This window comes from Dipodomys spectabilis, unplaced genomic scaffold (assembly GCF_019054845.1).
Source record: "Dipodomys spectabilis isolate Male_0828 unplaced genomic scaffold, ASM1905484v1 ptg000001l, whole genome shotgun sequence".
NCBI classification, from domain to species: domain Eukaryota; kingdom Metazoa; phylum Chordata; class Mammalia; order Rodentia; family Heteromyidae; genus Dipodomys; species Dipodomys spectabilis.
In genome coordinates, this window is record NW_024870678.1 from 34,807,927 (window position 1) to 34,817,520 (window position 9,594).

General features: G+C 45.2%; 1 pseudogene; it reads right to left on the reverse strand.

The window, feature by feature from the left end:
• Positions 1-5,264: 5,264 nt before the first annotated feature.
• LOC122111548 lies at positions 5,265-9,294 on the reverse strand (annotated as a pseudogene).
• Between the last annotated feature and the right edge of the window lie 300 nt (positions 9,295-9,594).

Consider the following 9,594-nt stretch of genomic DNA (forward strand, 5'->3'; position numbering starts at 1 on the left):
GTGCCATCTGCTCCTCTTGGTTTGGTCAGGAGCAGAGGGCTGGGGGCTGACTTCCCCTACACGGCTCCTGCAGCCTCCCACTTCCCCCACCCTGGGATCCTGCTACCCAGAGACCTTCCCAAGCCCCCTCTGGCCCCTTGGCTGACTCATCATCGTCTGTCCTACATAGGAGCTGGCGCTGAACTTGGGAAAGTGTCCCTGCTGTCATGTGATCCTGGGGTCCAAGGCAGTGGCTCTCCCCCTTCACCGGGGGGGTGGGCCACTTGCTGGGCAGCGCACCCTGCCAGGGCCTGGGACAGACAGCTAGCTGGCTCTCCTCCATGGCTCCCTTTTCTTTTCCACAAGCCTTAAGTCCAGAAAACAAGTCGGCTCCTCTCTAACTTCTCCCTTACCCTGTCCTTCTCCTTTTTGGCTCCATGCACAGGGTTTCCTCTACGTCATGGAAAGATGCTGTGAAGCTCAAAGTTGGTGGCACACTAAAAATGGAGTTAAAGAGGCCGGGGCGCTCACCCTGTACAGCTCACACCTGGAATTCCAGGCACTCGGGGGGAATGTTAGGAGGATCGTGGTTTAAGAGCAGCTGGGCAGAATTCATGGAGACTCTCATCTCAACCAATGTTTGCCAGATATGAAAATTCATGTCTATAATCCCAGCTACTCAAGAGGTATATGTAGAAAAAACAAAGTCAGGGGGGCGGGAGGGGGGGGAAGAGGTGGGCGCGGGTATGGGAAGGGATGGGAAGGGGAAACAGAGGAGGCAACAATGCTTGATAAGAAATGTACTCATAACCTTGCCCATGTAATTGTAACCCCTCTGTACGGTAGTTTCACAATAAAAAAAAAAAAAAAAGAAAAACAAAGGAGGGGGGTAACAAGGCTGGACAAGAAATGTGCTCATTACTTTACTCATGTAACTATAACCCTCTGTACACGATCCTTACAATAAAATAAAATTAAAAAAAGAAATTAAAAAAAAGAAAAAACAAAGTCCTTGAAGAAAAAAAAAAGTGCCACCACCAACATCCTCAAACTTTAAAGTAAGGAGATGAGGGTTACTGAAGGAGTTAAAACAGCAGTAATTAGAAGTTTTTTTCCCTAAGATAGAGAAGATTTTGCCAATAATGCTATCCAACATACACATTTTACAGATAATGAGTGTTTGACTGCTGACTATTTCCCATTCATTAGATTTTACGGACTGAATGTGTGTCCCCAAAATATACACACTGAGGCCCTGACTCTCAACAGGATGAAATCGGGAGGTGGACCATTTGGCAGGTAACTAATTAGGCTCTGATCAGGTGATCACGTGATCAGGCTGAGCTGCCCAGGATGTAGTCAGTCCCCTTATAAGAAGAGGAGGGCCAGGTGCTGGTGGCTCACGCCTGTAATCCTAGCTACTTAAGAGGCTGAGATCTGAGGATTGGGGTTCAAAGCCAGCTTGGGCAGGAAAGTCTGTGAGACTCTTATCTTGAATAAACCACCAGAAAACCAGAAGTGGCGCTGTGGCTCAAGTGGTAGAGCACTAGCCTTGAGCTGAAGAGATGAGGGACAGCGCCCAGGCCCAGAGTTCAAGCCCCATGACTGACCAAAAAAAAAAGGGGGTGGGAGGAGGGCAGGAACTAGGGCCTGGGGCTAAGGGGCAGGGGGAGAGCACAGCTGTAACCTGCCATGCTTCCTGGCACATGTAAGGTGCTAGGTTCAGTCTCCCAATTGCAAAACAAAAGGGGTCTTTGTTTCTGGTTTTTAATTAAAGGAAAAGAAAGAGAAGGAGAAAGGAAAAGAGGGGGAGGAGGAGGAGGAAGACAAAGAGACTTTTCTCCAAAAAGAGGCCCCAAGGAAAAGGTGCCAGTTTCACTCTTGGTAACCAAAGGTCACCAGGAATGGAATCAGTCTGCACTCTGACCTTTGACCCCCAGGTCTCCAGAACTGAGAAATAAATGTCCGTTACTTCACCCACCCCCTCCGTGGTATGGTGTCAGGACAACAGGCCAAGGTGACTGAAACCCTGGGCAACTGTCCAGTTGTGTCACAAAGATCATGTTGTTAATTCGCAGGTAACTTCAGAAGGAGCTGTCCGTATGTAAGACTGAGAAAATAGAGTAGCTACGAGGGAAGTCGTTTGCCGGCCAGTGAAGACATGCAGGTGTGGTCCGGTGCCAGTGGCTCACGCCTGCAATCCTAGTTACTCAGAGGCTGAGATCTGAGGATCAAGATATAAAGCCAATCCAGGCAGGAAAGTTTGTGAGACTCCTGGCTCCAGTTTACCACCAGAAAATCGGAAGTGGAGCTGTGGCTCCAAGGGCTAGCCTTGAGCATAATTGCTTAGGGACAGCACCCTGGCCCTGAGTTCAAGCCCCACAACTGACGAACGCAAGTTCAGAGCCAAGATTCAGAACCTGCTTCTTCTACCCTGGCATCCTACACCCCTGTAAAGTCAGGCCTCTTCCAGGCCCTTCCCAAACTTGCAAGTCTATGGATGTTTTACAACTTCTCCAAAGCTTCCATTTCTGCCCAAAGCCACCAAGCCAGCTCACAGAGATCCAGGATTAGACTCAAGATCCTGCCCCTCTGGCTTCTTTTCAGGACCTTCCCTTCCCTTGAAGTGCACCTGGGAACCAGGGAATCTGAGCATGTCTGTGGCCCAGGGAGGCCCAACGTGTGTTCGTTGTACAACCACAGACTCGTCAGAACAACCCTCCTCACTTTCCTTCTATTGTGATTATCTTTACAAAAACTCTGGGGATGGAGGTTTCAAAGCCTTGACATCAGTGTCCCTATCCAGCGTTCCCAGAGCTAACAAATGGGGAGATGGGACAATTTCTTCTCTGTACCAGTTCAGAGATAGACTCCGGTTTCTTGGAGTCCGGTTCTATAAGCTATAGTTTCAAAAGCTTGGAAATGATTGGCACTTAATTTAATTAACTTTGTTATCTTTTCCTTCTCCTGGCAGAAGACACATAATAATCATTCTTCCCATGATTAAGGACGCAACGCATCTTCCACGTGTGTCAAACACCCCAACAAAGTGGGGGTGATGTCATTTTCTGCACTCAACTTCACCATGCCCTAGCCCTAGGGGAAATGACTCTTTTGATACTCATGATAAAAACTGTAGCTTTGTACCTGGGTGAAGATTTGCTAGGTGATACGATTTCATTTTTGAAGCATGACATTTCAGATGCATTAGGGTTCAGCTAGCTTAAGCTGCTCCGTGGCAGGTATTGTTGGTATAACCACATGCCAGCGCTACTGCCAGCACTGTCAAATTCCTCACATGCTTTGGTGTAATTAAGAGAATGGAGTTGCTGTGGTGGTAATTATTCAGCAAGGATTAATGTGTAATCTCAAAGAACAGTAAACACCCCTGGCAAGCATGAACTCTGTTTTATGGCTGAGAGGGAGAAGTCAGGTGGGTTGGGAGAAAATTGGGAGCAGAGGCATTTACCCATTGGAACAGGCACCCTGATGAGCTAGTGTTTTGGTGACCCAGGAGATAGAATGCTCCTGAATTTCTTCCAGCATGCTGGGAAATCCTAGCCCAAGTTCGACACCCAGAGGTTTTCCTGAACACCTAGAGAGACAGAACTCCTTAGGAACTGCTCCTAGGATTTAACTGACACATGTTCCTACAACGAACAGTATTCATTTTCTGGAAAAGAGACAAGACTTTTCTGTTTTACTTTCCTATACAAAAAGCCACTCTATAAATAGTCTGCGCCTGTGTGTAGATGGTAAATCAGAGTGGAAAAGAAGTTGTGGCTGTTGTTCTGATTGAAATGCTTTCTACTTCTGACTGCTATGTAAGGAAAGGGCTTTGTAAAAGACCAGTAAAATCAGAAAGACTCTCCTTCATTTCCAAGTAGTGAAAAGTGAAAAGAAAACGAGTACCCATGTGTAAAACAAAATTTTCAGACCTCCAGAATGATTGAAAATGAATCTCTCTGTGCTTCTGAGACCTGCCAAGATCCATGGAAGAAAAAGTGCACAGATCAATAAGCTACAATGTAGCTCACATGGACTCATTGCAGGTCCCTTTGTTACTAAGAGATAAAACTGATTTTATTATTTTGTTATTATATCTAGTCAACACAAAGTTGACTAGGAAAAAAAAAACAAGTTTCAGAGGTTTTTACACAGTAAGAAACGTTTGGCATTGCTTACAGTTGAACCAAACAGCATTCAGCTTGGAGATACATCCACGTTGAAGAAAGTAATTAAGATTGAGCAGACTTCCAAAGGGTACGCAAAGCAGTGCCCTGGGGTCTGGGGAAGTTCAAGTTGCTATGTTGGGTGGCAGCTCTGTGGATGTTCATTTTGTTAAATTAAAATGTCTGAGTGTGAGGCTCAGCAGTGGTATTTTTAAAATATCAACATTAAAAAAAAATGTCCCCAGTGCTTCTAAAACACCATCAAGATCGAGGGCTCCTGAGTGAACATATTCACACCTGGTCTTTGTCTACCATCAAGTTCTGCGGCTGGAAAACGGAGCCCGGCAGCCCCGAGAAGCTCTGGGGCGGTGCACAGCCCTAAGCAGTGGAGGGCTTTGTGCAGACACCGTCTTCCCCTCGCTGTTTTTCAGTCTTTGATTTTTTTTTTTCGGTTACCAGTCTAAAAGCAAAGCCCCTTTTTTTGTTTTCAATTTTCAAATGGTTGAAAAGGTTGTCAACTTTTTAAAAAAATTGAGCCAATTTTATATTTTTTTTATTGTAAAGATACTGTACAGAGAGGTTACAGTTACACGAGCAAGGTAACGAGTCCATTTCCTATTGAGCATTGTTACCCCCCTCCTTTGTTTTTCTCCTACCCTCCCTTCCTTCCCACCTCCCCAACTCCTCCCTCCCCTCCCCAAATTAAAATTTTTTAACCTGTTAAAAATGATCAATTTAAAGTGAGGGAAGGGATGGGTTGGGAAGGGGGTGAGAATGTGGGAAGGGGTGACAGTGATCAAGATGAATTGTGGTCATAAAGCGACCGCTTTGTTAAATAGCGACTCCTTTGAACAACAATTTTTTAAAAAGAAAGAAAAAAGGTAGATTTTAGTGTAACTTGTCCATGTGTGTGTCCAGCGCTTCCCGATCAGAGTGTCCCCCTTCCATCATCCTTCCTCCCAACCCGGGCCACACTGCCAAGGTTCAGATCCCATTTCCCACTTTCTTGATCACATCTGTAACCTTGAGAGTCAGATGTAAAGTCTTTATGGGAGGAAAGGTGAGGAGATGGAGGGTGACTTGGAAGAAGTGGTGTGGATAAAAGAGATGACATCAGCCACCATGAAGGTCCAACTCTGCCGTTTCAGTGGGTACAAGATCTACCCTGGGCACGGGAGGTGCTACGCCCAGACCAACGGGAAAGTTTTCCAGTTTCTTAATGCAAAATGGGAGTCAGCCTTCCTTTCCAAGAGGAATCCTAAGAGATAAACTGGACTGTCCTCTACAGAAGAAAGCACAAAAAGGGACAGTCGGAAGAAATTCAAAAGAAAAGAACCCGTCGTGCAGTCAAATTCCAAAGGGCCATCACTGGTGCATCTCTTGCTGATATAATGGCCAAGAGCAATCAGAAACCAGAAGTTAGAAAGGCTCAGCGAGAGCAAGCTATCAGGGCTGCCAAGGAAGCAAAAAAGGCTAAGCAGGCATCCAAGAAGACAGCAATGGCTGCATCTAAGAAGACAGCAATGGCTGCATCCAAGAAGACAGCAAAAGCTACATCCAAGAAGACAGCAATGGGTGCTGCTAAGGCTCCCACAAAGGCCACACCTAAGCAAAAGATTGTGAAGCCTGTGAAGGTTTCTGTTCCCCGAGTTGGTGGAAAATGCTAGTTTGGCAGATTAGATTTTGAAATAAAGGTCTATCTGTAACTCTAAAAAAGAGAGAGAGAGAGAGAGAGAGATGGCATCGCTCAAGATGCATCATCCTTATAAACTGACAAGTTGAATTGAAACCCTTTGTCCAACTACTTAAAGATAATTTTTAAAAAGAAGTATTAGCCAAGTGCTGATGGCACATGCCTGTAATTCTAGCTACTCAACAGGCTGAGATCTGAGGATCCTGGTTCAAAGCCAGCCTGGGCAGGAAAGTCCTTCACACTTATCTCCACCAGAAAACCAGAAGTGGCGCAGTGGCTCAAATGGTAGAGTACTCACCTTGAGCTGAAGAACTCAGGGACAGTAACCAGGCCCAGAGTTCAAGCCCCATGACCGACAAATAAATAAATACAATAAGTAAATAAAGAGAAGTGTTCTGTTGGGAAGAAGTTAGCGAAAGGACCACCACCACAAACCTTTGTTGGAGTCATCTTGTCATTTCCTCTTAGGGACTAGCACTAAAATCCTGAAACAAAACAACAACCACAACAAAATGTGTGTAGACCTGTGTTCAGTGAGCAAAAGGGAAGTTGGGGGACTGATTTGGGACTCATCACCTGGTCTTAAGAGAAGAATGTTGAGGCCAAGATTAAGAAAATCAAAGCAGGCTAAGTGTCTCTGGCTTCCTATACTGACTGAAGGCTGCATGCAAGATCTGAAACCACAAAATCACTAGAAGAAAATGGAGCGTCTCCTCATGCTGATGTTATAGCTTTGGCCCTCAAAGTACAGGCAACAAACAGAATTCAACAAAGAAACTTAAAAAGATTTTGCACCATAAAGAAACAAATCAACAAAAGGAGAAGACAGTCAATGTGGTGGGAGGAAAAGATTGTGTTCATGTATCAGATACGGAGTCAATATCCCGGAACTCAGCAGCAGCAGAACAACTTAAATTTCAAAATGCTCAAATAACCCGAAGAGACATTTCTCCAAAGAAAAGGCAAATGGGCAAATGACATGGTTCTCAGTACAAACATTGTCGCCACAGTCATTGTCACTGTCATCAGCAGCAAGAGCAGCAGCAGCAGCAGCAGGGAAAGGCAAATCAAAACCACAGTGAGGGGCTGGGAAGGTGGCTCAGTGGGAGACTGCCTTGCATGCATGAGGCCCTGGGTTTGATTCCTTAGCACCACACAAGCAGAAAAAGCCAGAAGTGGTGCTGTGACACAAGTGGTCGAGTGCTAGCCTTGAAGAGCTGAGGGACAGCGCCCAGGCCCAGAAGTCAGGCTCCACAACTGACAAAAAACAAAGCAAAACGAAACAAACAAAAAACCCCACAGTGAGAAGTCACCTTACACCTGTTAGGACAGACAAGAGCTACCAAGTGTTGGAGAAGAGGAGGAAAAGAACTTTGTCCACCACTGGTGACAATGTAGAATTGTTCCGCCATTTTGAAAACACTACCACATTGGGAGATTATATTTTCTTTTTTTAAAAAATTAATTTGCTTTATTGTTATTATAGCGGTGATGTACAGAGGGATTGCAATTACACGAGTCAGGTAATGGGAACATTTCCTTTCGTACAGTATCTTCTGTTCTCCCACTCTCTCCCAGCCCCTCCTTCCTGCCTCCACCCACAAGCTGTACCATTCGCGTTCATCTGTGTCCAGAGAGCGCTACAGCTGCACCTCTTCACCCGTTTTCCCTTGAGGAGGGTTATAGTTTCAGTGTATAGATGTGGGGGAGACAAAAGCCTTCAGATCGTTGCTCTGGAATTATTGACTTTCTAACATCTTTACTACTATTTTAATGGAGCTCCCAGAAAGAAAGAAACGTGTTTACTAATCTGCTACATTTGAGCAGAATGTGCAGAATCATGGTAAATACACTTTCTTGCTTTTTCCTTTCCTTCCTCCCTCCCCACTCCCTCCCCCCCCCCCCCCCCCCCCCCCCCCCCCCCCCCGCCCAGTCCAGGGCTTGAACTAGGACCTGGGAACTCTCCCTGAGCGTCTTAGGCAGGCAGATGACTCTAGGATTGACTGTGATAATGGATGCCAAACTCTGATGTACTGAAAGCCACTGAATTACACACTTCATACAGATAGAGTGAGTGGTGTGCAAATTACACATTAATAAAGCTGATATATTTTAAAAACTATCCATAGAACTAGACTCTTCAACAATGCCAAAACCAACTGTCTACACTAAATCCAAACATGGATTACTATGGGTGAACAAATTAATGAGTAAAAGAGATTCAAAATCTTATAGCATTCACCCTAACCCCTAACTCCCCTTGCTAAAGCACAATTTTATCTTATAAAATGTACCCCTTTCTTCTCTCCCTCCCCCAAAAAAACAAGAGTAAGTATTTCTTTTTTTTTTCTTTTTTTTTCTTTTTTGTTTGTTTTTAGGTCCAGTCGTGGGGCCTGAACTCTGGGCCTGGGCGCTGTTCCTCAGCTCTTCAGCTCAAGGCTAGCGCTCTACCACTTGAGCCACAGCACCACTTCCGGCTTTTTTCTTTTTTGCTTATGTGGTGCTGAGGAATCGAACCCAGGGCCTCAAGCATGCAAGGCAAGCGCTCTACCACTGAGCCACCTTCCCAGCCCAAGAGTAAGTATTTCCATAGACATTTATGATGCAATACAAAATAAATACTTACGTTGAAGGTATGAACTCGGAAACTACAAATCAGGTAAAGTGATTTCATACAATTCATCAATTAAGAAATATAAAATTGGGCTGGGAAGGTGGCTCAGTGGTAGAGCGCTTGCCTTGCATGCATGAGGCTCTGGGTTTGTTTCCTCAGCACCACAAAAGCAGAAAAAGCTGGAAGTGGCACTGCGGCTCAAGTGGCAGAGCACTAGCCTTGAGCTGAAGAACTGAGGGACAGTGCCCAGACCCAGAGTTCAGGCCCCATGACGGACAAAAAAAAGAAAGAAAGGAAGGAAGGAAGGAAGAGAGAGAGAGAGAGAGAGAAAGAAAGAAAGAGAAATATAAAATTTAAGAGTTACAGTACATTCACTTTAGTTGATTGTGTCTTAAACAGCTGTCTAAATAGCATTTGGTGGTGGACAATGTTTCAAACAAGGTTTACTGATGCAATTTGCAGATCATTCTGCGCGTGCCAGCTGTTAGATTTAGGGGGACAGCATCTTGTCATTGGGGGGCCTGTCAAAACCAAAAAGAAAAAATTTCTGCCAGGAAATGGAAGGGTGGCCAGGAAAATTTCAGCCAGTTACCAAAAGTCTACTGGGCAAGTTTCTGTCTCAGTAACCACTTTGCAGACACAGGAGGGGAAAACAACCCAGTAGAAGAACAGCTTTTGGGTTCATACAAACGCATTACTGCCGACCTGGTCAGTTCCAATGTCACTCCAATGCACGGGGCAAGGATGACATTTTCTAAAACTATGGTGTACTGTAAGCGCCAAATGCAGTTGGAAACAGCAATTTCTTGGGGCAATTCACATTTGTCTCCTAACATCCTGGAATGCATTTGTTTGTATTTTTATGACTGACCAGTGCTATGTTCTTTCTCTGAGGGCCAAAACCTCATCCTCCTGGAAACAAAAATGAAAACCCCAGAACCCAGCAATTCCCAGACCAGCTGACCCTGAAACCAGTGGAAAACACACTGAGGTAGACTCACGTGACCCTGGCCTGGTTCCCACCCCCCCATCTCCTCCCCTCCAGCATATTTTCCATGTGTGTGTTAGCTTTCTTGTTTTTTCAGTGCTCGTCTCTCCTGCACAGAACAATAGTATATATGAATGTGATTTATCAA